The sequence below is a fragment of the Taudactylus pleione genome, unplaced genomic scaffold, assembly GCF_031769625.1.
Source record: "Taudactylus pleione unplaced genomic scaffold, aTauple2 ptg000398l, whole genome shotgun sequence".
NCBI classification, from domain to species: Eukaryota; Metazoa; Chordata; class Amphibia; order Anura; family Myobatrachidae; genus Taudactylus; species Taudactylus pleione.
In genome coordinates this window covers 2,526,865-2,554,189 of record NW_028284800.1, presented here as the reverse complement: position 1 = coordinate 2,554,189, position 27,325 = coordinate 2,526,865, and the positions used below count along the sequence as shown (strand labels likewise).

General features: G+C 47.0%; 1 long non-coding RNA gene across 1 annotated transcript; it reads right to left on the bottom strand.

The window, feature by feature from the left end:
* Positions 1-1,378: 1,378 nt before the first annotated feature.
* Positions 1,379-24,539, bottom strand: LOC148506672 (uncharacterized). The gene is made up of 3 exons (XR_015869758.1): positions 24,484-24,539; positions 19,421-19,489; positions 1,379-1,675 (listed from the first exon to the last, which is right to left on the bottom strand). It is a non-coding gene; the product is annotated as an uncharacterized LOC148506672 (long non-coding RNA).
* Between the last annotated feature and the right edge of the window lie 2,786 nt (positions 24,540-27,325).

Below are 27,325 nucleotides of genomic sequence, written 5' to 3'. Positions count from 1 at the left end.
GATCGCAGTTGCAAAAATATGCTAATGACTCACTCGCTGTCCAGTGCTTAGAGACGCCCACTGAAAGCATCTCACGCATAAAAATCATCGACTGCAGATCAGGTTGCCATCAGCCTTCTGAGGAACTCTAAGCTGTCAAAGACATAGTGAGTCTCCAGACACATAGGGGCATATTCAATTAGGTGCGTGAATAGCAAAAATCCAGCACCTGCGAGGTTTTACCTGCATGTGCGGGATTTTTGCTAATGAATTATTTGCGTGTTTCTTTCATTTTTGTGCTCCGAGAGGTTTTTTTTCTCGCACCTCCAGAGCAAGTGTGATTTATCCAAAAAACATTATTTTGGGGGCAAATCAGTGGGACTTGCTCTGGGTTCCCGGCAGCACCCCCCCCCTGAGGACTAATGAGGCAATTGGAAGTATCCAATTAGCTTAATTAGTCCATAATTACTCACCTTCTGCAGCAGTGTCTTCTGCACCCAGCGTCGGTAGCCGGGTCCTCTGCTGCAGGGTGAGTATGTCAGTGTGTGTGAGTGCGTGTGTGTTTGAGTATTGTGTGTGTGACCCCTGGTGTGTGTTGCCCCCCCAGTGTCTGTGTGCCCCCTCCGGAATGGGCGCTGGGAGAACTGCATCTCCCAGCAGCCCTTGCCCCTCCCACCAGCCCCAGGAGCCTACCAGCAGCCCCCGGGGCTCCCAGCAGCCCCCTCTCCAGTGAGAAGTAGGAGAGGAGGCCACCGTGAGCCGTGGAGACCCCCTGGCTAGGTAAGTGAATTTTATTTTATTATCTCGCCCCGCTGGGTTTTCAGAGCTGAAAACCCTGCATCCACTTTGTTGTTATTGGATACCGTGGGTATCGGGAGCGCGCATACCTGTGGTATTCCAAAATTGGGCGCGAGGAAGGTGAGTTTTTTTATCTCGCCAAACCTCGCGCCCAATTGAATATGCCCCATAGAGGGCTCTTCTGCTGCAAGCAAGAATGCAGTGGCTAATTTATGGATGCCGAGAAAACTGTGTATAAATGGTCTGATGACAGGCCTGCGTTTTTCTGGACCCCATTACCTTTACCCAAACGCTGACTACCTGTAGCTCACTGTGCGAATGAATCTTCTGTGTGAGCGTAATCGCAATTCAACAGCTGCGGCTTACACGCATGCGCAATGGCTAACAATCACTCAATCTGCTCAAGTATCGGCACTGGCCATCTCTGAATCAGGCCCATTAACCTCAGCCTATTTGAAATGACTGATAGCAGAGAACAAAGGCTTGTACTCTAAAAATGTAACTAAAGCAATTAATCCACAATGAATACACCCTGACTACATGAAACAATTTTCTTTAATGCATCATTTGCACTACAAAAGCCAATTTCTCATTGGTAGACATAATCTTCACTGTGCAATAACAACAACTACCACAAGAGGGCGGTAGTGGCCTATTGATTCTAGTTTGACCTCTTGTAACTTTTCACACAGTACTGTACATCCATGTTCACATCTCATGTCAGCTGCAGTATTCCAGGAAGTCTTCTTTGTCACTGCTTATAAATTCAGTCAAACTGAAACGCTTAGTAGAAAAACAAATCTGCTATTACTTAGTGGATTTCTTTACAAAACAGCTTCATTTTTTTCTTCCTCCTCCTCCAATGATCACAAATCTTTAAGCAGAAGGTTGGGTGTGTCTAAAGTAAAAAAAAAAATATTGAAGGAAAACGTATTGGCCTGTGTCCAAAGCTTCGCCAGAGTAACAAGATCAGCAAATATAAGTTGTTTCTATAGTGACTAACCCACTGAAACAAAATAGTTATTATGGCATTTATCTTTTAATGTCTCCCAGCAGCTGATAATATATCATTCGCAGTTATCTGAAGAGTAAACTTTATTTTATTCCTTTAAATTGCCAGTAAAACTAAGATCATAGTACATTCCTCTATAGATGTGCCCAAATGCAATAATTCTCCAGCGGTAGCTGCTGTTTGTGGAAGTCAATGGTGAATAAGGGAGGGGGGGGGGGGTTTCTTCAGCAATAATAGGCTCATGTACAGTTGGGCTCATGTACAGTACCAGTCAAAAGTTTGGACACACCTTTTCATTCAGTGACTCTTGACAAGGGACACCTGTTAATTCAAAACCATTCCAAGAGACTTATCTCATGAAGCTGATTGAGAGAATGCCAAGAGTGTGCAAAGCTGTCATCCAAGCAAAAGGGGGTTACTTTGTGGAATCTAAAATATAAAACATATTTTGATTTGTTTAACACTTTTTTGTTTACAACATAATTTCATATGTGTACTCTCATAGTTTGATGTCTTCAGTATTAATCTGCTATGTTGAAAATAATTTAAATCAACAAAAACCATTGAATGAGAAGGTGTGTCCAAACTTTTCACTGGTACTGTATGTTTTTTTTTCCTGCGCAAGCCGAGCATCTTCACACTGCGTACGTGGACCAAAAAAAGTATATTTATGCCTACGGTATACAATCGGGAAGCCGGCTGCCTTAATACCGGCAGCCGGCTTCCCGACTGTCATATCCCGGCGAGGGATGAAATGCCGGGCGTCTAGATGTAGACGCCTGACATTTCCCCGACGCCGGGAGACAGGCGCCCGGCATCCCGATCGAAGGGATGCCAGGCGCTGCGAGCGGACAGCCGTGGGGGGGGGGGGAGGGTTAGGTTTAGGGCTCCCGGGGGGGACTTAGGGTTAGGCTAGGGGGAGGGAGGGTTAGGCACCCCCGGGGGGGACTTAGGGTTAGGCACCCCCCGGGAGGGTTAGGCTAGGGGGAGGGAGGGTTAGGCACCCTCGGGGGGGATTTAGGATTAGGCACCCCTCCCGGGGGATTTAGGATTAGGCAGCGGGGAAGGGGGGGGGGGTAGGGTTAGGCACACCTAAGGAGGGTCAGGGGGTTAGGTTAGTAGATACTTACCTTAGGACGATCGGGATTTCCAGAGTGTCGGGCTTCCGCTGCCGGGAACTCTGCATTTGTCGGCCACGCGCTGCCAAGAATCGAACCGCTGGCCATGCGAATACCGATTCCATGTCTACATGCCTAGTTTTGATGCTTCTCATCACTCCCTACTAATGAATGGAGGTGTATCTGTTGTGAGTTGGGCTGGTGCAATGATACACAATGATGGGAGTGAGCAGCAGCACTATTTAGCCTCTTTTGATTGGCTGATTGCTTATTAATTAAACAGCGATATGGAAATATTATGTAGTAGTGACCATTTATTTGTGTTATGTGTCACTCACTGACAATTCCATTAAATCTACTGCAGAAAGGAAAAGTCACAATATATTTTTATTATTGTTACACTTTATTTATATGGCGCCACAAGGGTTCCGCAGCGCCTAACAAATGAGCAGAACAAGAGAACAGTGACTTACAGTACAAGATGTTGCAGGACAAGTACATGGTGTATAAATATTGCTGCAACGGCGGTCATAACACTGACATAAGGAGCAAGGAGGCAGAAGTCACAGGTTAGGTGCCATTGTAAGGAGTATGCAGTAGATGCAGGGGCATTTCTAGAGAGGAGGGGGCCCGTGTGCAGTCTTCGTCATGGGCCCTCCCCTCTCTGTCCGGCGGCCGGCAGCGCACTGAGCGGTGCGCGCCCAGCGCCGCATTTATAGAGTCTGGGCACTAGAGTGTGCCCTGAGTCTATAGCACATGCGCAGGTCACAGGGAAAATGGACGTTTTTTATAGCGCAGACTCCGGCAATGACGTGGGAGTCCGGAGAGGTAAGTATAATATGGGTGCAAGGTGTGCGGTGCGGGCCCCGCCTGGACCCAGGGGCCCGTGTGCCCGGCACCCCCTGCACCCGTTATAAATACTCCCCTGAGTAGATGATAGTTTAAATAAGGGAAGGAGAAGCATTGAGGGTAGAAGGCCCCTGCACGTTACAGCTTACAGTTTAAAATGGAGGGAGGGACAGACAGGGTGACACAGATGGAGTAGACAGTGAGCATGGGACAGAGGGTTAGGATGAGAGATGGAGAGAGTAATGTGTGACTTTAGCATTTGACACTACCAAGCCATGAGATGTAGTCAGCATGCGGGATGCCGACGGTCTAACTAATGGCACCAGTATCCTGATCACTGGCATCCTGAAGGTAAGTATCGGGGGTTAGGGGAGGGTTAAGGGTTAGGGATAGGCACTAAGGGGGGAGGGTTAGGGTGCGGGGAGGGTGAGCTTAGGTTTAGGCACTAGGGGGGGAGGTTAGGTTTAGGCACCAGAAAGGGAGACTTAGGGTGCGGGGAGGGGAGGCTAGGGTTAGGCACCAGGGAGGGATAGGGTGCGGGAAAGGGGAGGTTAGGGATAGGCACTAGGGGGGGAGGTTAGGTTTAGGCACCAGAGAGGGAGACTTAGGGTGTGGGAAGGGGGAGGTTAGGGTTAGGCACCAGGGAGGGTTAGAGTGTGGGAAGGGGGAGGTTAGGGTTAGGCACTAGGGGGGAGGTTAGGTTTAGGCACTGGGGAGGGAGAGTTAGGGTAGGGGTTAGGGTTAGTTAAACTATACATACCTACTGATGTCGGGCTCTTCACTGTCGGGATGCCACTGTCAGTATTCTGACCAGCGGCATCTCATACCCAACCCCAAAGCCACATCTGTACACTATCTCTATGCTTTCTCTGCCCCTCTTGTAAGTACATAGTACCCTGGTTATGCTTGACATACACCTGGCACAAATGTTACTGCTGCTGTGTTTGAGCCAGATACATCATGAATGGCGTCCAGCTGAGCATATTCATGTAAATACACTTTTCTTGCGTCTGTCTTTCCCGGCAAACGTTTGGGTGCAAATGAGTCCAATTCTACATGAGCAGCTCCTGAGGTCATGTAGGCGGTTCCCCTACAAAAGTAATATAATAAGATACGGGATGGGAAAACAGCGAAATAGCACGTGTTTTAGCTGTCTAAACAGGGTTATTTGAATATGGCTTTAAACTCAACCTTTTTGGAACATATATACATTTTTTATGGGGAGACATTTTTAATTTCAAACTCTTCCATAGTTTATATTTTTCCTCCATGGGAGGGTCCCCAGAGGGGAGATGAAGGTGATCTCTATGGGGGGCACCTAGTGTCATTAGGCCCCTCCCCTCATGGCACAATGTTATACATTATGGAAACATGTAGAAGGAGCAGGGCAAAGATGGCACAATTCTCTGAGTATTGTATCATCACATCACCCCATTTAACTAGGAGTCCGTGGGGAAGGGATGGCCATCAGAGGGTTAACCATAGATAGTCACCATTGTTGGCACCATTAGTGGTTAACATCAATGGTGTGTTACCATAGGCACAAAACCATTGATGGTTTGACTCAACGATGGTCAGCCCTGCTATGTTAGTCAGTTGACAGCGGGCCAATCGGATATGGGGGTGGAGCTTTGCAAATTTTACTGGGGGGCGAAGCTATGCTCCATGTCTCTGTGCCAGGGAGTAAAAAAAAAAAACTCATTGTAGGGCTCTGTGCCATCGATGGCAAAGAACCATTGGATCACTGCTATCAATGGTAATACCATCAGCCATCAGTGGATAACCATCAATGGTTGGTAATCATAGATGGTCGGTGGCCATCCCTACAGTGTGGAAAACCCCAAATTCTGGAGCCCCCCAAAACATTCCAAGAGAATAGGCAAGTCTGAACTCTTCAACTTGTTACATTTATCACATGCTGGGTTATTGAGCAACAGGTTGCATGAACATATACTGATATTTTATTTATTAAAAATCAATTTGGAGATACAGATAAAATAACTGCATTAGAAAACCTGACATAACATGACATTTTACAGGAGAGTAAGGTTGCAGAGTAAACTTGTAAGGTCATCTCTCTGTGTCGGGGGTCATTAGAGTGCGTTGCTGTAGCAGCGTAGATCATAGTGAAATCGATATATCATTGGCTTGGAATGTAACTTGCCTATCCAGTTTAATAAACTAGTGATGCAAACTCCAGCGAGGCTGCTGTCAGCCCAGTTGTTGATTTAAGTCATGAGACAAATTGTTGGAACAAGCGAAACCTGTTAGAAGCTGGACTCTAGCGATCCCTGGTGAGGATATGTAGTTGTTTTTCCTAAAAACCAACACATATTCCCCATCACACTGATTTTTGTATCCATCCACACACACAATATTTATAAGAGACTATCCAAAATAGACTTTGTTTTTCCATAGTTTGAAAACTATATGGGCATTTTATACCAGGCTTATGCAATCTGCGGCTCTGTAGCTCTTGTTGAATGACAAGCCACAGCATACTCTGCAAGATACTGAGCAAATCTCTGGCCATGTTTCATTTGTAGAAAAATAAAAAGCAAATCATTTGTAAATAGGTTGGACCATCAGGACAATATAAACCTGTGTTGTTTTCACCGATGAATGCTATTATGAAATTTGATGTAAAATCTCTGCATTCCTTGCACAATGCAGCCTTGACTGGTGGCAGGTTCTGTGTTCCGCTGCTGAGTTAGTGGGGGAAAGTGAGTCATCCCAGGAGCTGGATATTTAGGAGAAGGGACAGGCAGTTCTTTGATTACTCAGTCCATACACCAACCCTGGACACCAACTTATAGCAACAGTGAGATACAATCAAAATAAACCTGGCACTTCCAGTCTGCCATTACTGTAATACATTCTAACACACCGCCTCCGATATCGCTCAATGACTGTGTTACTGTGTGCTTAAAAAAAAAGTGGACAACACCTTTCCTTTAAGTGACTAATGGTGACTCTATACAGAAAGGGTTCCTAAAAGGCAATGCAGGGTGTGATACGATTGACTATATAATGTCATCACTGCAATGCTGTGTTTCCATAACGTAACTTGGGGGAGATTGATGCATTGAGCTATCGTTATAAAGCCCATAGACAATTAGGATAGCTAAAATTACATACAATAACAGCAACCCCCCGCTCACACCCCTGCCACCCACCATCATCACATCATCATAATCTTAGAATAGTAAGCTACCATCTCTGCTCCCCCCCCCCATCTGGCAATTATTCAAAATAGAACGCACCACCAAAGTTACAGTGGGGCGTGGAGCAGGACAGAGCGTCTGGAGGGAGGTCAGAAAGCAGAGGGAGGTCAGAAAGCAGAGGTGGCGGGATGGGAAAGCTGAGACTGAGGTATCTGTTACATACAGTGTAAGATCCAGGGTGTATCTATAATGGGTGCAGGATGTGCGGTGAACACGGGCCCCTAGGCACACCCTGCACCCATTATAGTTTTTATACTTCACATAATGGGGAATGGTTAGTGCACAAGTATGTTCACAAAAAATATTTAATAAAATAACATATTTGGTTACCGATAATATTATTCCAATCTACTAATCAGTGGCAATTCTGCCCTTTTTATACTAAATTATTATATGAATTCGGCGGTGCTCCGCATGAGTCAGAGAAAATCATAGGCAGAAAAAAGAAAGGTAATGAAGACTCTTTGTTTGGGGGCACACTTTAACTGGTACATTCAGTTTAAAACATAACTTTTAATACACCTCTTTCTAAAATAAATTGATCATAGAGATCATATGTTGGACAAACAAGGTCAAAAAAGCTTACATTTAAAACAATTATTAAACACTTAACCAGGGAATCTGATTTATCACGTACATTGGAATAAGGGACTCTCATTCATTATTCAATGTCGACGGGCAAATAACCAATAGCAGATCCCTATTCCTATTATATGTATGTGCTTTTCATGACTGACTATACACTATTCTTTCGGAACCGGTGAGACATGCAGGACTTTATAAATATTACTGCAGTTCCCTGCTAAATGTGTTAAATAGTCTCTTACGTATATCCATCATTGCATGCTTACCTGATTTTAAGAGGACCTTGCATATTAAATCTTATTGCAAGCCTTTTTGGTTACTTTAATCCAGAAGAATAATATATGTGGTCTGCCTCCATGCAGCATATGAGAACCTTAGTGAAATATATAATATACAACTTATAGTTGACAAGTTCCACTTATTGAATAATTAAATTTTTGAACTTTTTCTTTTGGATACTAAACTATATGTGTAGTTTATTGGATCCAGACAGAACTGGAATGTGGTTGAGTGTTTAATAATTTTTTTTAATGTAAGCTTTTTTGACCTTGTTTGTCCAACATATGATCTCTATGATCAGTTTATTTTTAGAAAGAGGTGTATTAAAAGTTATGCTTTAAACTGAATGTACCAGTAAAAGTGTGCCCCCAAACAAAGGGGCATATTCAATTACCCGCGGGACTTCTCCCGCGGGTAATTGAGGGGTGAAAGTCCCGCGGCGCGGGGGTTAAGCTATTCAATAGAATAGCTTTTTCCCCGCGTCAAAAAACAGGACTTCCATGCGAGAACTGCGGAATCAGTGTGTTATTCATGCTCTCGCGAGGCCGAATAGGGCGGCCTCACGCTGATTTTACCTCGCACCTACATGAGGTGCGAGGTAAAATCAAACAGCAGGGGACTCGCACGCGGGGTCTCAGGGACACCCGCGCGTGGAATCCCCGAAAAATGAATCCCATCCAGCGCGCCAATTAGCCGTGGGGTAAACCCCGCGGCTAATTGAATATGCCCCAATGAGTCTTCTTTACCTTTCTTTTTTCTGCCTATAGTCTTTATACTTACCTGTCCGTTTTCTCCAGAGTGCTGTTTTGCTTTCCAGAGCAGCAAAAACCACTGGGAAAATGTCGGCGGCCATTTTCCCTGAGACCAGAGCATGCTACTGCACCCGCAGCCGCCGGGACACTGCCGGAGGAAGGAGGGAGCCCGCACTGAGTCTGCCACGGGCCGCCTCCTCTCTTAAAACGCCCCTAGTGAGATTTAATAATTAAAAAAACTGTTTTACATTCACAGAAGCACGCACTAAGCTTGTGACCATTGGCTGCACAGGTTCCAGCGCTGACGGCTGATCCAGCTCCTTATTGTTCTGCTGAACTTGATCTGCTCCCGCCGTACTCTACCGGCACACCGGATCGCCAACAGCTGCATGTTTCACCATCTAGGACTCTCAGTCTCTCTCCCCCAACCAAACAGCATTATCCCCTCAGCTCTCCTTTGCCTCAGGTGCTCTATCCTCCATCCATGGGTATAACTACCATAGGTGCAAGGGGTGCAGCTGCTATTGGGCCCAGAGCTGAGGGAGGCCCATCTTCCTTGTCAAAGTTACATGTGTTATATACATTTTTCACCATTGGTGGTACATAGGGGCCTTTACAAACTCTTGCTATGGGACCTTCAAATACTTAGTTATGCCCCTGCCTCCATCCTATACCTCCATCTTTTTTCCCTTCTTTATATTGAAGTGTGTAATATCATATTATGTGCAAACTGGGAAATACAATAGTGATGTTTAAAGGGTTTGGTCATAGGTGGAACAACTGTTGGTCAGGGGGTGCGGATGCTAAGGGGCCCCAGCTGCCTCCATGACCCAGCCATGCAGAACTGTGTGTGAAAGTCTAACTGCTGCTGCTGTGCTGCCTGCCCTGCTGGGATGTCTGTGGGAGGAGGCGTGGAGGCCAGAGCAGGCAGCACCGTACCAGAGTTGGATTAAGGGACGGCGCTGTGATATGGGTACAGAGCTCCCTCATCTCATGTCCTTCCGTGATGCGCATTTGCCTGTTGCTATTATGCACAGCAGAGCAAGAGGAGAGGAGGCAGACTTGATGAGGAGAGCTGGTGGTCAGAAGGTGAGAGTGGGACGATTCAATGACATCGTCGAGCTGCCATTCCAACAATGTAGAGACGCTGGCAACGTGGATTTTTGTACACAGCCCTTTGGGGCTGCAACCATAAATTGGCGAGTCCGGCTGTACCATAAATTAATCATATAGCCGCACTTACTTGCGAGCGCTACTTAGTCACGTATGTAGTCAGGATACCGGCAGCCGCCGAAATCCCGACACTAAAAGCTCGACATGGGACTAAAGATAGGCGTCGAAATCAAGACGTCCATCATTAGCCCCACGATGAAATCCTGACACCCGGCATACCTAACAAAAGTATGTCGGGTGTCTTAGGTTCTAGCCGTGGGGGGAGGGGGGGTTAGCTTGTAGATTGTAGTGTGATATTACCGACTGATTTCGTATTGCGAATTCAGGCAATATCACAGGGATTTACTACAAATCCCTTGCAGGGACAGAGCTTGCGAATAAGCTCTGACCCTGCGAATCCCCTCATCACACTTATCACAGTATTTTCGCAAAAAAAACTGTGGCAAGCCCCGCCCCATCACTACATCACTAAGCCCCGCCACCACGATCGCGGAACCCCCTTCCCCGCGATGCCCCCTCCCTTAATTACACTTACCTGCAGTGATCGGGGCTCCGGTGATGTCTCCATGGCTCCAGTCAGCTGATATCCCATCCTGCACTGGGACCCTGTCAGGTGACAACTGAGCCCCAGTGCAGCATGGGAGACCAGCTGACTGGAGGGAGGACATCACCTGGAGCCCCGATCACCGGTCCCTGAACTCAGGTAAATTTTTTTTTTACTTTTTTTTTGCAGTGTATCAGCGTGTGGTCTGTTTAGACCACACAGCTGATTACTGGGGCCGACTCCGGGCTCTGCTCTGCCCGTTAGAGCAGAGCAGTAGTCAGGTAACCGGGGGAGACCCTGGATAATGCCACCTCCAGGTGGCATTATCATCACAGGGCTTTCCCCGTTATTTTTTCACAATTTATTTTTAGTAACTTGCAGACAGATTACATTTCCCATTACAATTATGGGAAATGCGATTTGCTTACTAAAAATAAGTGATAATTAGGGCTTGGAGTAGAATTTTACGAATTCTACTCCAATTGCCCTTTAGTAACTTTAGCTGATACTAACATAATGTGAAAAGAGTGTGAAAACACCCTTTTTCACTATATTTTAGTAAAAATAATGTCAATAAATAGAGCCCATAGTAACTTTCCTGCTGCATTCTGGTGGCGATATAGGCATATATTACAGTATTTCCTCAACTATTTATTTGTGAGCTGAAGATTCCAGTGGACATGAACTATGATAGTAGACCTCTCCTCCCCTATTCACCATAATCAGACATTTAGTGGGTTTCCACAGTACTGTAAAGGCGGGTACACACCTAACAGATCATACTTACTGACATTCTGGCCGCCCCTACCGGGCGTGGGGGCAGCTTAAGTGGGCGGTGCGGGGGCGTGTCAACGCAATTGCGTTATTGCAGCCTAGCCCCCCCGCTTTACAATTACGATATTACTGGCATTTTAAAGCAGGGGACTGGGCTACGATGACGAATTGCGTCAGTGCCCCCCCGAACCACCCATTTTTGCTCGCTAAGTGGGTGCAGGCGCTGGGGTGCACGGGGGTGGGGGGGGTGGGCAGCAGGAGACTTGCCTATTCTTGTGGGGGGCCGGGAACCCAACTTTCGGGAGGCTTCCGGCCGTCACTGACAGATATATCTGCAGATGATGGTTGTTCATACACACTGAGCAACCATCATCTGCCGCCTGGCCATGGATCCCGCTGGCAGGGGGTAGCGTTGCGCCCCCTCCCTGCGGCCTCTGCAGCAAGTGTACGGGCAGTCGACTGACCGCCCATACACACAGCGTGATGTTCAGGTATATCTGTCATCAGTGCTGCTGCACTGTGCTGAACGGACGATATATCAGCCAGTGTGCACCCAGCATTAGTTTGTCAAAATTTTTTACTGATACTGACCCCTTTGTGCTGCAGAGAAGATGATATTTAAACAGGTTACAGAAAAATAACCATCTTTGCAAACGATCATCCATTAGAGCATATAAACTGGTATGTTGCAGAATGTTAAGTAATTTTTGGGGATTGAGCATATTTCAGGGTTAAGCTGTGATATGCACAATGGGACAGAGGGCCTGATTCAGACCCACTCGCAAGTGCTGTGCGCTCACAAGCGGGTCGATGTTGGCCCAGTGTGCATGCGCATGACGGATCCGGCTCCGTCGTGCACATGCGCAAGACCCGGATAGCGACGGGCAAACCGTTGCTTCGGGTCTCGTACCAAAGGGGGCGTGCTGTCGATGTTGAGTGACAGCACGCCCCCTTTGGTGGGTGGGCCGGGGGTGTAGCTGCCCAGACGGAGGCGTTCCCATGGGAATGCCTACCGTCTGGGGCCGGCCCCACTGACATCACAAGTGATGTCAGTGGGAGTGCTTTCGGCTCTGTGAGAGCCGAAAGCACTCTGGGGCTTGTGGCAACGAGACCCTACCACAAGGGTTTTGTCGCAAGCCCGATGGTCGCGATGGTATTGACCATCGCAACCATCTTCCTGGCCGCTCGCTATAGCTGTGGGTGGTAACCCACAGCTATGCGAGCGGCTAGGAGGCCGCTCTAAAAACACAGAAGGCCAGCCCTGATTCAGAGCGAGCGCTCTGTCAGACTGTCCGGCTCTGAATCAGGCCCAGAGACGGGAACTGACCATGTGACATACCTCCCAAATATCACTATTGCAATGGGACAGTCCCTCACAATACAGTAGTGCTGGAAAGTATGTGGAAATATACTGTACACTTATAATATCCAGCCCCATTCATGGAAATACAGATAATCAGAAGCTGTTTTTCTCCAGTTTGACTGCAGTGATGTCACTATGGTGAGGTGTAGGTCATCCATTATGACATCATATAGGTATAAAACACCAGAGCACAGGACCATCAGTGGCATTTCTTCAGTACCTGAACTTGCTTCTGAAGTCTGGCCTTTGGATGTTTATAAATTGGAATTGTGACTACTGAATGTGAGTAGAAGAGAGTTAAGGAGGCTTCTGGAAGACCAGAGAAGCTGGGCCGTGGACATGGAGATCTTGATAGGTGAAATGTTTGGAGCAGTAAAACCATCTAGGACATGTCATTCTGTGTGGCACATGGATGGTGGTTACAGTCACCTGCACATTCACTCAGCTCTATTCTCCATAGGGGTGTACAGGAAACTTAGCTACATTTTGTCTACTGTAATATATGTTTGTTTGTTTTTTGCTGCAATAAATAAAAATATTGTTGCTGCAACTCATATTATTGGTCAACAAGAAATAATTTGTGTATGTTGTCTATGTGTTATTGCTCTAGCTACAATATAACATAACATGTATCTTTTCAGATGAATCTGATCAGATGATGACAGTTGAGAAGAGGCTGCGATCAGAACGGGTTGGGTGTCAAATACCGGCTGTCGGGATGCTGCTGTTCAGAATTCTGACAGCCAGAGTCCCAACACCCATAGGAACTAAAGGTAAGTATTTTCCCTACCCTAACCCACCCTCCCTCCCCAGTGCCTAAACTTATGCCCCCCTTCCTAGTGCCTAAACCTAACCTCCCCCTCCCCGCTCCTTAAACCTGAGAACCCCTCCCCGGTGCCTAAACCTAACCTCCCCCTGAGTGCCTAAACCTAAACTCCCCCTACCCACACCATAATCCTAACACTCCCTCCCTGGTGCCTAACCCTCCCCCTAATGCCTAACCTTAACCCCGCTAGCTAACTCTAAGCTCACCCTAACACCCCGATACTTACCTTCAGGATGCCGACGGTCGGGATACTGGTACCGGGTTCCCGACCTGTCAGGATTTCGGCGCCAGTATTTGGACCATCGGCATCTCACACGCCGGGATGCCGACTACATCGCGATCAGAACGCAGAAGAACTGATAGAGGGGAGGAGACTAGGACTCAGAGGGCACAGATAGAAAGAGGGGAGAGAAATATATCCAGGAGTCCAATACGTCCTGAGAATATTGAGTTACCAAGACCAAATTTCTTCAAAGGTCCAACCCATCCTCTCCCTCAGGAACCAGCTATGAATAGTCAGCATGTACAGTCCATCTGCCGATTAGTCAAATAGACAGACTGCCATGTCGCCATTATGCAGAGGGAGAAACACCAAACTCATGTGTCATCACTGAATATGAAAATGGGAATCAAGTCTCTGTGCTGCCCTGTGCCCATGTGTCCCATCGATCATGCCTTGCGCAGTGGATGCAAAGAGCACCAAACTGTCCCCGATGCCGCAGACCGTGCTTTCCACCATGCACGTGGGCATCCATCTGTCCTATCTTGTAAGCGATTTTCACACCTTACCAGGAGACCTAGCTGTACTCCCCAGAATGCACATAGGGATCTGATGGTACAATCTGCAGAGTGCTTCCCACCACGCACATGGGGATCTGACTATACAGTCTGCAAAGTGCTTCCCACCACGCACATGGGGATCCAGCTGTACAACATACTTACCTACTTTTGAAAAATAATTTCAGGGAGATTGTGAAATCATCACCTATGAGCGTGGCAGTAAAGTGGGCGTGTACTGCTACATCTGATCGGCGTGTCATAAAATTGACTTACATCCAAATGTAAACAAGCCCAAAAGCAGTGTATTTTCATGAACAAATAGATCTTACTAACTAATACTTTTCAGAAAATACATGTAGCCATGGGTCTCATTGTGCCTTATAACCAATGCAGGGAAATTATACTAATGATCCCATTTGAAACTATATGTCTGTTTTTTTTATGTAACAACTTCATAATGGGGGTAAGGTGCAATCAGAGAGATTGCTACTATTTCAGGGAGTCTCCCTGACAAGTGCTTCCCACAATGCACATGGGGATCCGGCTGGACAGTCTGCAAAGTGCTTTCCACCATGTACATGGAGATCTGGCTCTATAGTCTGCAAAGTGCTTCCCACCATGCACATGGGGATCTGGCTGTACAGTCTACAAAGTGCTTCCCACCATGCACATGGAGCTCTGGCTCTATAATCGGCAAAGTGCTTCTCACCATGCACTTGGGGATCTGTCTGTATAGTCTGCAAAGTGCTTCCCACCATGCATATGGGGATCTGGCTCTATAATCGGCAAAGTGCTTCCCACCATGCACATGGGGATCTGTCTGTACAGTCTGCAAAGTGCTTCCCACCATGCACATGGGGATCTGTCTGTACAGTCTGCAAAGTGATTCTCACCATGCACATATGGATCCGGTTGTACATTCTGCAAAGTGCTTCCCACCATGCACATGGAGATCTGGCTCTATAATCGGCAAAGTGCTTCCCATCATGCACATGGGGATCTGTCTGGACAGTCTGCAAAGTGCTTCTCACCATGCACATGGGGATCCGGTTGTACAGTCTACAAAGTGCTTCCCACCATGCACATATGGATCCGGCTGTACAGTCTGCAAAGTGCTTCCCACCATGCACATGGAGATCTGGCTCTATAATCGGAAAAGTGCTTCCCACCATGCACATGGGGATCTGTCTGTATAGTCTGCAAAGTGCTTCTCACCATGCACATGGGGATCCGGTTGTACAGTCTGCAAAGTGCTTCCCACCATGCACATGGGGATCCGGTTGTACAGTCTACAAAGTGCTTCCCACCATGCACATGGGGATCCGGCTGTACAGTCTGCAAAGTGCTTCCCACCATGCACATGGGGATCCGGCTGTACAGTCTGCAAAGTGCTTCCACCATGCACATGGGGATCCGGTTGTACAGTCTACAAAGTGCTTCCCACCATGCACATGGGGATCCGGCTGTACAGTCTGCAAAGTGCTTCCCACCATGCACATGGGGATCCGGCTGTACAGTCTGCAAAGTGCTTCCACCATGCACATGGGGATCCGGCTGTACAGTCTGCAAAGTGCTTCCCACCATGCACATGGGGAACTGTCTGTATAGTGTGCAAAGTGCTTCCCACCATGCACATGAGGATCCGGTTGTACAGTCTACAAAGTGCTTCCCACCATGCACATATGGATCCGGCTGTACAGTCTGCAAAGTGCTTCCCACCATGCACATGGAGATCTGGCTCTATAATCGGAAAAGTGCTTCCCACCATGCACATGGGGATCTGTCTGTATAGTCTGCAAAGTGCTTCTCACCATGCACATGGGGATCCGGTTGTACAGTCTGCAAAGTGCTTCCCACCATGCACATGGGGATCCGGTTGTACAGTCTACAAAGTGCTTCCCACCATGCACATGGGGATCCGGCTGTACAGTCTGCAAAGTGCTTCCCACCATGCACATGGGGATCCGGCTGTACAGTCTGCAAAGTGCTTCCACCATGCACATGGGGATCCGGTTGTACAGTCTACAAAGTGCTTCCCACCATGCACATGGGGATCCGGCTGTACAGTCTGCAAAGTGCTTCCCACCATGCACATGGGGATCCGGCTGTACAGTCTGCAAAGTGCTTCCACCATGCACATGGGGATCCGGCTGTACAGTCTGCAAAGTGCTTCCCACCATGCACATGGGGAACTGTCTGTATAGTGTGCAAAGTGCTTCCCACCATGCACATGAGGATCCGGTTGTACAGTCTACAAAGTGCTTCCCACCATGCACATATGGATCCGGTTGTACAGTCTGCAAAGTGCTTCCCACCATGCACATGGGGATCCGGCTGTACAGTCTGCAAAGTGCTTCCCACCATGCACATGGGGATCCGGCTGTACAGTCTGCAAAGTGCTTCCACCATGCACATGGGGATCCGGCTGTACAGTCTGCAAAGTGCTTCCCACCATACACATAGGGATCCGGCTGTACTGTCTGCAAAGTGCTTTCCACCATGCACATGGGGATTTGGCTCTATAATCGGCAAAGTGCTTCCCACCATGCACATGGGGATCTGGTTGTACAGTCTACAAAGTGCTTCCCACCATGCACATGGGGATCCGGCTGTACAGTCTGCAAAGTGCTTCCCACCATGCACATGGGGATCCGGTTGTATTAATTCTTGGCATAAACTGTGCAGCAATTGTCATTCTACCACAAAGCTCGTATCCATAACGCAGCTTTCTGACAAATTAGCATTTTGTATATTTGTATTTTCCAGTTTGAGAAATTTCTGACTAAATAAAAAAGATAATACTGTGCCCCCAGTAGTGGTCCCTTCCATGCAGTGCCCCTGATACAGTGCCCCCAGTAGTGGTCCCCCTGTGCAGTGCCCCTTATACAGTGCCCCCCTGCAGTGCCCCCAGTAGTGGTCCCCCTATGCGGTGTCCCCAGTATTGGGCCACCTATGCAGTGCCCCCAGTAGTGGTCCCCCTATGCATTGCCCCCAGTAGGGCCCCTTATACTGTGCCCACAGTATTGGTCCCCTCCATGCAGTGCCCCTGATCCAGTGCCCCCAGTAGTAGTCCCCCTTATGCAGTGCCCCCAGTAGTGGTCCCCCTATGCAGTGCCCCTTATACAGTGCCCCCAGTAGTGGTCCCCCTATGCTGTGTCCCCAGTATTGGGCTGCCTATGCAGTGCCCCCAGTAGTGCCCCTTATACAGAGCCCCCTGTAGTGGTCCCCCTATGCATTGCCCCCAGTAGGGCCTCTTATACAGTGCCCCCAGTAGGGCCTCTTATACAGTGCCCCCAGTAGTGGTCCCCCCTATGCAGTGCCCCCAGTAGTGGTTCTCATTATGCAGTACCCCCAGTAGTGCCCATTATGCAGTGCTCCCAGTAGTGGTCCCCCTATGCAGTGCCCCTTATACAGTGCCCCCCTGCAGTGCCCCCAGTAGTGGTCCCCCTATGCTGTGTCCCCAGTATTGGGCTGCCTATGCAGTGCCCCCAGTAGTGCCCCTTATACAGAGCCCCCAGTAGTGGTCCCCCTATGCATTGCCCCCAGTAGGGCCCCTTATACAGTGCCCCCAGTAGGGCCTCTTATACAGTGCCCCCAGTAGTGGTCCCCCCTATGCAGTGCCCCCAGTAGTGGTTCTCATTATGCAGTACCCCCAGTAGTGCCCATTATGCAGTGCTCCCAGTAGTGGTCCCCATTATGTAGTACCCATTACATATACACAGACAACAACAAAAAACAATACTTACCTGAATCCCCGCTCCTGCGCCCGCTGCCGTCTGCTTCTCTGTCCTCCCGGCCCGCTCGGCACTATGGGAGAGACGTCATGACATCTTTCCCTTCACCCACCGTGGGAGCCAGAAGGCCGTGTGTGCAGCAGCCGGAATCGGTATGTAATACCGCCGGCCGCACGGCCGGCAGTTCGATTCCCGGCAGCGTCAGGCCAACAATGGAACAGATCCCGGCAGTGGCAGGCCGACAGCGCTGGAAATCCCGATCGTCCCCAGGTAAGTATGAACTAACCTACCCCCCTAACCTTAACCCTCCCTTAGGGGTGCCTAACCCTATCCTCCCCCCCAAGTGCCTAAACCTAACCCCCCCTTTCCCACTGCCTAAACCTAAGTCCCCCGGGGGGGTGCCTAAACCTAACCTCCCCCCGGGTGTGCCTAACCCTAACCCTCCCTCCCCCTAGCCTAACCCTAACCTCCTGGGGGTTGCCTAACCCTAAATCCCCCCCGGGAGCCCTAAACCTAACCCTCCCCCCCCGCGGCTGTCCGCTCGCGGCGCCCGACATCCCTTCGATTGGGATGCCGGGCGCCAGTCCCCTGGCGTCGGTGAAATGAGTGGCGTCTACATCTAGACGCCGGTAATTTCACCCTCGCCGGGATCTGACAGTCAGGAAGCCGGCTGTCGGTATAATGTCAGCCGGCTTCCCGATTGCATCCCTAGCAGCCAATGAGAGTCTGTCTGACTCTCATTGGCTGCTAAAACAAACACACTGCCGCCAGGTAGTAGTACGAGTGTCCGCCGGCGCCCAGGGCACGAGCCCTGGCTGACCCCCCCTAGTTAAGCCATTGTGCTAACCACTATGCCAATCGTGCTGCATGAGTACAATAGTAATTAAAACACATAATCCTCTGAAAAGCAATTTTTTTTGCTAGACACACTGAGGATCAGGGGCTGGCTGGCAAATTGTACCCTGGGGGGTAGGGAGGTGGGACCAAGCACATAATTAAAGGTGGTTTTATTTATAGAACAGAGGCTGATTTATGGTAGGACAAACTGCCCATTGGATGGAGAAAACAGTTGTATTGGCCAGCAAAAGGGCTTTTTTGCGCATAGCTGTAAATATTAATGGAGTTACCAATAAACAACATTGGCAGGTCCTATTTATCAAGCTGGTAACAAACATTAAAATGGGTTACCAGAACAGGAGTATTTTAACGCTTTATTCTTGTAATATAGCATTTCATTTAATACAATGCTCTTTTAACCATTTCTATTTATTTATAAAAGGAAAAGTAATTGTTCAACCAAACCCCAGTGCTAGATATAGTTCCACTTTGAACAAAGAGACTGTGGGCATGGGAAACACCTCACCTCTAACTAGAGATTTATTTTCCAGATATTAATAAAATAAGCATCTGAAGACTTGCCCAGAGTACGGAGGCTGCTATAAGTCTTGTATCAACTTGCATCTATTATTCAATAATGAATATAGGGTACATGGCATATCTCTTTCTGCTAGGCTTCGTGTTATTGTTATTATACATATTTCAATGGAAAATCCACCAGCATTGGTAATCTGTCTCCAGTTACCAAATACAATTTCCCTTTATCATTGGCAAGAAAACCCAGCAGACTTACCACACTTATCCGAGAGATGGCGGAGACATCACCCAAGTTCTTCTTCGTGTCCTCATAGGACAAGTCAGACTAAGAAGGAGAACATTGTTTTATGACATTAGAAGGAGCCACCATGTAGCCAGGGCCGCTGCTAGACTTCTAGGCACCCTAGGCAAAACTTCTGCATGCGCCCCCCCCTGTACTAATTTAGCCCCTCAGGTGAAAATGACTTTGCAGAGGTGAAGTGGCGGATAAGTTTTGTGTTAAAAAAACTTATATATACATTTATATATATATAAAGTCAGGTCCATAAATATTGGGACATTGACAGAATTTTCATATTTTGTCCTCTATTCACCACCACAATGGCTTTGAAATGAAACAAACAAGATGTGATTTAACTGCAGACTTTCAGATTTAATTTGAAGGTAATTACATCCAAATCAGGTGAACGGTGTAGGAATTACAACGGTTTCTATATGTGCCTCCCACTTTTTAAGGGGCCAAAAGTAATGGGACAAACTAAACAATCCTAAATCTAACTTTCACTTTTTAATACTTTGTTGCAAATCCTTTGCAGGCAATTACAGCCTGAAGTCTGGAACGCATAGACATCACCAGACGCTGGGTTTCATCCCTGGTGATGCTCTGCCAGGCCTCTACTGCAAATGTCTTCAGTTCCTGCTTGTTCTTGGGGCATTTTCCCTTCAGTTTTGTCTTCATCAAGTGAAATGCATGCTCAATCGGATTCAGGTCAGGGGATTGACTTGGCCATTGCATAACATTCCACTTTTTAACCTTAAAAAACTCTTTGGTTGCTTTTGCAGTATGCTTCGGGTCATTGTCCATCTGCACTGTGAAGCGCTGTCCAATGAGTTCTGAAGCATTTGACTCAATATGAGCATATAATATTGCCCGAAACACTTCAGAATTCATTCTGCTGCTTTTATCAGCAGTCACATCATCAATAAATATAAGGGAACCAGTTCCATTTGCAGCCATACATGCCCACGCCATTACACTACCACCACCATGCTTCACTGATGAGGTGGTATGTTTTGGATCATGAGCAGTTCCTTTCCTTCTCTTCTCTTCCAATCACTCTGGTACAAGTTGATCATTGTCTCATCTGTCAATAGGATGTTGTTCCAGAACTGTAATGGCTTTTTTAGATGTTGTTTGGCAAACTGTAATCTGGTCTTCCTGTTTTTGTGGCTCACCAATGGTTTGCATCTTGTGGTGAACCCTCTATATTCACTCTTGTGAAGTCTTCTCTTGATTGTTGACTTTGACACATATACATCTACATCCTAGAAAGTGTTCTTGATTTGGCCAACTGTTGTGAAGGGGTTTTTCTTCACCAGGGAAAGAATTCTTTTGTCATCCTCCACAGTTGTTTTCCGTGTTCTTCCGGGTCTTTTGGTGTTGCTTTTTAAGAATGTTCCAAACAGTTGATTTGGCCACACCTAATGTTTTTGCTATCTCTCTGATGGGTTTGTTTTGATTTTTCAGCCTAATGATGGCTTGCTTCACTGATAGTGACAGCTCTTTGGATCTCATATTGAGAGTTGACAGCAACTGATTCCAAATGCAAATGTCACACCTAGAATCAACTCCAGACCTTTTACCTGATTCATTGATAATGAAATAACGAGGGAATAGCCCACACCTGTCCATGAAATAGCTTTTGAGTTGATAGTCCCATTACTTTTGGCCCCTTAAAAAGTGGAAGGCACATATTGAAACTGTTGTAATTCCTACACCGTTCACCCGATTTGGATGTAATTACCCTCAAATTAAATCTGAAAGTCAGCAGTTAAAGCACATCTTGTTTGTTTAATTTCAAAACCATTGTGGTAGTGAATAGAGGCCAAAATCAGAAAATTCTGTCAATGTCCCAATATTTATGGACCTGACTGTATATATATATATATATATATATATATATAAAACACAAAACTTATCCGCCACTCCACCTGTGCAAAGTACTTTTCACCTGAGGGGCTAAATGGGTAAGAAGAGGGGGTTGCAGGCAGAAGTATGTATATACACACATATTTATATATATATATATATATATATATACACACACACAGTATCTGTGTGTATATATATATATATATATATATATATACACACACACACACACACAGTATCAGTGGCGTAACTAGAACTTTTTGGGCCCCATAGCAACATTTTTAAGGGGCTCCCCCTAACTTAGGTCTTACACAATGCCCGCAGTAGTAGTTCCCCTAAAATACTAAATGCCCACTGTAATGGTGCCTCTTATGCAATGCCCACTGTAATAGTACCCCTTACACAGTGCCGCCTGTAGTAATGCCCCTGGTAACAATGCCCCCTGGTAATAATGCCCCTAAAAGTAATGCCCCCTGTAGTAGTGCCCCCAGTAGTAATGCTCCCTGCAGTGCCCCAGTAGTAATACCCCTTAAAGTGCCCCCAGTAGTAAGGGCACATTGTAGTGCCCCCAGTTGTAGTGCTCCCAATAGTGTCCCCAGTAGTATGGCCCTGTAGTGCCCCCATATGATGCCCCCAGTAGTAAGGCCCCTGTAATGCCCCCAGTAGTAAGCCCCCCCGCGCACACACATACACACAAAAAAAACAATACTTACCTTAAACCCTGCTCCAGTGCCTGCTGCCGTCCGTCCCCGGTGCCATGTCACTCCCATAGTGCACTGCTCAGGAGTGAGCTCCATCCACCAGCTGCCACTGGCGCCGGGGGGGAGAGAGGAGAGAGGAGAGAAGGAGTCAGGCGCCCACTGGTAACACAATCTCAGCGGGCACCCGGCAAATAGAGGGTGCAGGAGGTGTGATCGCGGGCGGGCCCCATAGCAACCAGGCGGACTCAGAAGCGCCCTCTAGTGGTCGGCGCTCCCCTAGGTAGCTCCCTAAGCTTGCCTAATGGAAGCTCCAGCCCTGCGTGTAGGACTACATTTGCACATTTATACATGATTTTATACTTGTTACAGTCCCATCTAATAAAGCAACATTATAATGAAAGAACAGTTGTGCTCATTTTATAATGCCTATAACAGGGGTAGCCAAACCGCAGCTCATTTTCTTGTTGTGATGCAGCTCGGCAGTACAACGGCCCTCACAGACCCCTACTGCAGCTGTGAACGCTGGCCTCTGTAGCGATTAGAGGCTAAAGAAGCCTCTGATCGATTCAGAGGCTAAGGAAGCCTCTAATCACTTCAGAGGCCAGCGTTCCCAGTGATGCAGTGCATGTCACCCATGATGTGAGGAGCCTGCGCACCCACTGGATCTGGTTAGATCCAGGAAGCGGTAGTAACATAGGGAGCAGGAGCCCTGATAGCGTGGAGCCAGTGATGCGATGAGGTAAGTACTGGGGGCACTACTTTAAGGGGCACTGCATATAGGGCACAACTACAATGGGCACTGCATATGGGGCACAACTACAAGTGGCACTGCATATGGGGCACAACTACACGGGGCACTGCATATGGGGCACAACTACAGGAAGCACTACATAATGGGCACTACTACAGGAAGCACTGCATAATGAGCACTTCTACAGGAAGCACTGCATAATGGGCACTACTACAGGGGGTATTGCATAATGGGCACTACTACAGGAAGCACTGCATAATGGGCACTACTACAGGGGGTATTGCATAATGGGCACTACTACAGGAAGCACTGCATAATGAGCACTTCTACAGGAAGCACTGCATAATGGGCACTTCTACAGGAAGCACTGCATAATGGGCACTTCTACAGGAAGCACTGCATAATGGGCACTTCTACAGGAAGCACTGCATAATGGGCACTACTACAGGGGGTATTGCATAATGGGCACTACTACATGAAGCACTGCATAATGAGCACTTCTACAGGAAGCACTGCATAATGGGCACTACTACAGGGGGTATTGCATAATGGGCACTACTACAGGAAGCACTGCATAATGAGCACTACTACAGGAAGCACTGCATAATGGGCACTAGCCGCACTACTACAGGAAGCACTGCATAATGGATACTACTACAGGGGGCACTGCATAATGGGCACTACTACAGGAAGCACTGCATAATGGGCACTTCTACAGGGGGTATTGCATAATGGGCACTACTACAGGAAGCACTGCATAATGGGCACTACTACAGGAAGCACTGCATAATGGGCACTACTACAGGGGCATTGCATAATGAGCACTTTTACAGGAAGCACTGCATAATGGGCACTACTACAGGGGGCATTGCATAAGGGGCATTCAAAAATGAATGAAAACAAGGATTGTCAAAAGTACCACAATAAAATATTACAGCATAGTGACATAGTTTTGGCACACAGTCATTCCTAGTGAACTAATTGGCTGTAACCTTATGAATATTGGCTCAGCCCAAAGAATGGATGCCTCAGCTGTATGTCGGAGGGTTTATTGAATAGTGTGGCATAAGCATATGGTATGCCCCATGACCAATTAAGGGCCTATCCTTTCACAATGCCTAAGGCAGCGCCAAGATCGATTTACAATAGGAATGTTGTGAGATTACTGGGTGGCTATGACTCTAACAAGTGTTGCACAATTAATGTCAAACTTAGTGCAGTGTGAGTTCATAACCATGCAATGCACATAATTGTCATACTTAAGGGGTGACAGCATATGTAGAAAAAAAGGGACCTGTTTATTTATCTGCACCAGCCTCCTTCCTGTGTCCTCTATTAGTTTTGCCCACTGAAACTCTCCTTTGATCTCTTGTTCTGAGAGATGACACCCAATGTCTTGTCGGTAACACCGAGCAACATACAACAATCGTGCATGTCTGGGAGTGAGGAATAGAGCTTTAGTGTGAGGGTAACGATACTGGATCAGAACCTCTATACACTCCTTCCTATACCTTCTATTATCCTGCCTATACCTTCTAAAGATGACGCTAATTTGCGTACGCAGTCATACAGTAAATAAAAGACTCCAGACTTGGAACTTGTGGTTCCGAAGCACAAAGTAGTATTCAAGTAAAAAGTACAGTCAGTTACACGCTATTGATCCAGACACAATTAGATGCAAAGGAATTATACAGACCCAAGTACAGTATACATACGCATGCGCTTCCGGACCAGATGTTAGGCATCAGCAAGAAACCCCTCGTCTATCAGCTCTCGGCACGAAGACTAAAAACCCAGTGTTGGAGCACACATATTTATACCCCCCAGGAATAGACAAAACAATAGAGATGTTTGTTGCTGATGCTATTGGTCCTCAAGGGGGAAGCATCTGTTACAGAGCGTTTAACAGGCTGATTCAAATAGACTCAACCCAGCCTCCAACAACTGGAAGTCTCTGCCCTCCCGCCCCATGCAACATCCTAACAGTTATTTATATCATATACATTTTGCTGCTTGAAGTCTCTGCGGTCCATAACTCGAAAATGCATGATGCGATCTCCCCACCGATATCACCGGAATACTGTGGAAAGAGTACGCATCAGTACAAAACCAAACACTGCTTACTTAGCATGTATAAAACCTTAGTTACCAAACAATCTTTATTTCATAGCATTTATACTAAATGAACAACTTAAATCTTATACCTTAAAGCTTATGGAACCTTGTATGTGAATATGTAATGTGGGTTTGATATGTAGACGCTAGTTAACTTGCATTTAGCTACTAAACGGTGTTTTCATTCGGGGTCTTGTGCATTCGCTAATATGCGACTAGTTAACAGCGCAATTGTGCGTATAACTGTGTGCATGGGAAATGAGGAAAGATGCAATCGCAGGGTGCTTAATAGTAATATCGTTATATGTACTTAAATGTGAGTTTATCTAAAATGGCGCTTGGGAGGCCATTCGCAAAATGGCATCTTGCGATCTAATTTCCAAAATGGCGTTTTGCGGCCAGTCGCAAGATGGCGTCGCTGCAATTCAATTTTGAACTGATCTTGTCTCAGCCAATTATCCAGCTTTGACAAGGGTTACAGACTACGGATTTTGTATGCTTTATATACCCCAATCTAGGTCAGATAGTATTATATGCATGTTGCACACTTGCCCACGAAGAAAATGGCTCATGCTGCAAATTCTGCCAAGTGGCCTAACCATTACAATAGCATGTTATGAAAGAAAGAAATGAAAAGAAATAAACTTAAAGAAGAACAAAAGTTACTAATAAACTTAACTGTAAACTTCCTCTTCCTCCTTTGGCTGTAGAACTGACCATTACTAAGGCACCAGTGGCAGGGCCATCTATTCCATTGGGCTTGTTGGGCAGTTGCCCAAGGGCCCGAAGCTTGTAGGGGCCTGCCTATACGCCCCCCTGCAGCTGCGGCCAGTTGGTAAATTTGTGATATTTTTATAAGCCGGCTGCACTGGATTCTGATCTAACCTCCACCCACCCCATCTCCCCCCCCGGTGACGAGTACTCACCTCACTTCAGCCACCGGCTTCATTTTATTGACCATTTACATTTTTTTCCCGTAAATGGGTGGGTAGGGGCCCCAATGCATTGCTTTGCCCAGGGCCCACACTGCTGTTAAGACAACCCTGACCAGTGGGGTTTATATCTAGCGGATGGTAGAATTCCCAGACCCCTGTCACTTGGCAGAGTTGGGAGGAGGGTGAGTTTACAGCAGTATTTATGGTCAGCAAAGTTTTTGTTTTTATTATATTAGCTCTAAATTAAATGCGGAGTGCATTCTGATAGACCACAGAGCACAAAAAGGGTTGTGCCTCATAGTTTTCAGATTTCAAAACCCCTTTGACTTCACACTTCCAGCACCTACCCGGAGACAGCCCTAATCAGCTTCACCACGGTGCTCACAATTCCTCAAAGTTTAATGAGGACTTTTTATCAGTGTATTTGACAACACCGTCAGCCCAGCTGTGAAATGGACCTGTCTCTTTGTCTCCTACCTGCAGTGCTGATGTGCGTTGTTCTACCATACCAGTAGATCCTACTGATGCTGATGAGATGACATGATCTTTATACACAATTTGGAGCCTTGTGGAAGAGCTCATCTTGTTTAATGCAATCTAAAGTGTATGACATTTAACTAGACTTCTGTACCTTACACTTATTGCTATGCAAAACACCAGACGTTCATGACAGCTGAAGAAAAGGTAAAAAGGGACATGTGATAAGGACTCTCAAATAAAGTAGTAATGATCAATGCACTTATGAACTTTATATTAGTTCTCTGGGATTTAAAGAGGAACTACATGCTTCAAATAAGCTTAAATACCTTTAACTCCTTCGATGAGGAGGCTTTTGCACTGTTTACATTCCAACATCAATACCAGTAAATTATTGTTACTGTACCCACTGACATTGGGCGGGATGTACTAAGCATCGCATATGCAATGCTGTACATTCCGCCACTTTTCTGGGAAACATACTGGCAATAATATCGCTGATATGTACCTGGAAAATCACAAAGGACAGCTCACCTGATAAGAGCTGTCCTTTGCTATAGAGGGACATCTGGGTTTATAACTTGGAAGTGTCTCTGGTATCCTTTTGTGCATACATGTGTGGGGGTTGCTGGGAGGGATTGGATCCCTCTCAGGGGGAAGTGCGGAAAGAAGCCCACAGGCTTCTATTAGGTAACAGTATCTAAAGATGGCGTTACCCACCGGGCCTTGGTACATATGGAAGATGGAAGTGGGTGTTTTTCAGAGTTTTGGCCATATTTAGGACCTCAATCAGAGCGGCCGCTTGCATCCTGAATGACTGCCTCCTTGTCGATCGCTAAGCTGTGGGTTAACACCCACAGCTCTAGCAACCGACATGGGTGATGGTCGCGATGGTGAAGACCATCGTGACCATCTGGGCTTACCACCAGACCCTAAGGTTGGGTCTGGGCACTCGTAAGCCCCAGGGAGCTTCCTGCTCTGATCGAGCAGGAAGCTCTCCACTGACATAAGCAATGATGTCAGTGGCCGC